Source organism: Pipra filicauda, unplaced genomic scaffold (genome assembly GCF_003945595.2).
Source record: "Pipra filicauda isolate LSUMZ 115617 unplaced genomic scaffold, ASM394559v2 scaffold82_size2718185_pilon, whole genome shotgun sequence".
In the NCBI taxonomy this organism is placed as follows: domain Eukaryota; kingdom Metazoa; phylum Chordata; class Aves; order Passeriformes; family Pipridae; genus Pipra; species Pipra filicauda.
The window spans coordinates 1-1,956 of record NW_024105009.1 but is presented as its reverse complement, the minus strand read 5'-3'; the positions used below and the strand labels follow the sequence as shown (position 1 = coordinate 1,956).

At 49.4% G+C, this 1,956-nt stretch overlaps 1 long non-coding RNA gene across 1 annotated transcript; it reads right to left on the bottom strand.

Annotated features, from left to right (window-relative positions):
• Positions 1–253: 253 nt before the first annotated feature.
• LOC120325111 lies at positions 254–1,950 on the bottom strand. Its single transcript, XR_005566934.1, has 3 exons — positions 1,759–1,950; positions 609–1,566; positions 254–417 (listed from the first exon to the last, which is right to left on the bottom strand). It is a non-coding gene; the product is annotated as an uncharacterized LOC120325111 (long non-coding RNA).
• Positions 1,951–1,956: the final 6 nt, after the last annotated feature.

Below are 1,956 nucleotides of genomic sequence, written 5' to 3'. Positions count from 1 at the left end.
CTCTTCTTTACAGGAAAGAAAGCCTGGAAGTTTTGGCTTTCTGGTGCACTTGGTGGCTCAGCCTGGGCACTCCATAGGCAGAAAGAGTTTTTTTGGTGGTACCTCTGCTCTGGGAGGAATCTTCATCTGGCTGGACTTCTGGGACTCGAACTGGCAGTTTCAGTGCAGGGCTCAAAAAAACAAAAAAATAAAACGCTTATTGGCAGGACAGAAAGCCTGGAAGCTTTGGTTTTCTGGTGCACTTGGCAGGCAATCCTGAGCACTCCATGGGCAGCAGGAGAATTCTGTTGTGGCACCTTTGGTCTGGGAAGAACCCTTATCTGGGTGGACTTCTGGGACTCGAACTGGCAGTTTCAGTGCAGGGCTCAAAAAAAACAAAAAATAAAACGCTTATTGGCAGGACAGAAAGCCTGGAAGCTTTGGCTTTCTGGTGCACTTGGTGGGTAAGCCTGGGCACTCCATGTACAGCTTGAGATTTCCGGTGTGGCACCTTTGCTCTGGGAAGAATCTTCATCTCGCTGGACTTCTGGGACTCCAACTGGCAGTTTCAGTGCAGGGCTCAAAAAAACAAAAAAAACTGTTTCTTCACAGGAAAGAAAGCCTGGAACCTTTGGCTTTCTGGTGCACTTAGCAGGCAATCCTGAACACTCCATGGGCAGCAGGAGAATTCTGTTGTGGCACCTTTGGTCTGGGAGGAATCTTCATCTGGGTGGACTTCTGGGACTCGAACTGGCAGTTTCAGTGCAGGGCTCAAAAAACCAAAAAAAACCTACTTATTGCCAGGACAGAAAGCCTGGAAGCTTTGGCTTTCTGGTGCACTTAGCAGGCAATCCTGGGCACTCCATGGGCAGCAGGAGAATTCTGTTGTGGCACCTTTGGTCTGGGAGGAATCTTCATCTGTCTACAATATTGGGAGTGGGACTGGCAGTTGCAGTGTAGGCCTGAAAAAGAAAACCACAGCCCTTCTCCCCAGGAAAGAAAGCCTGGAACCTTTGGTTTTCTGGTGCACTTGGTGAGTCAGCCTGGGAACACCTTGGTCAGCAAGAGCTTTTTTGGTGGTAGCTTTGCACTGGGAGGAATCTTCATCTGGGTGGACTTCTGGGACTCCAACTGGCAGTTTCAGTGCAGGGCTCAAAAAACCAAAAAAAACCTACTTATTGGCAGGACAGAAAGCCTGGAAGCTTTGGCTTTCTGGTGCACTTGGTGGGCCAGCCTGGGCACTCCATGGGCAGCAGGAGAATTCTGGTGTGGCACCTTTGCTCTGGGAAGAATCTTCATCTGGCTGGACTTCTGGGACTCGAACTGGCAGTTTCAGTGCAGGGCTCAAAAAATCAAAAAATCAAACGCTTATTAGCAGGACAGAAAGCCTGGAAGCTTTGGCTTTCTGGTGCACTTAGCAGGCAATCCTGAACACTCCATGGGCAGCAAGAGAATTCTGGTGTGGCACCTTTGCTCTGGGAGGAATCTTCATCTGGCTGGACTTCTTGGACTCGAACTGGCAGTTTCAGTGCAGGGCTCAGAAAAACAAAAAAAACCTACTTATTGGCAGGACAGAAAGCCTGGAAGCTTTGGCTTTCTGGTGCACTTGGTGAGTCAGCCTGGGCACTCCATGGGCAGCAGGAGAATTCTGTTGTGGCACCCTTGGTCTGGGAGGAATCTTCATCTGGGTGGACTTCTGGGACTCGAACTGGCAGTTTCAGTGCAGGGCTCAAAAAAACAAAAAAAGCACTCTTCTTCACCAGAAAGAAAGCCTGGAACCTTTGGCTTTCTGGTGCACTTGGTGGCTCAGCCTGGGCACTCCATTGGCAGTAAGAGCTTTTTTGGTGGTACCTTTGGTCTGGGAGGAATCTTCATCTGGGTGGACTTCTGGGACTCGAACTGGTAGTTTCAGTGCAGGGCTCAAAAAAACTAAAAAAAAACCTACTTATTGGCAGGACAGAAAGCCTGGAAGCTTTG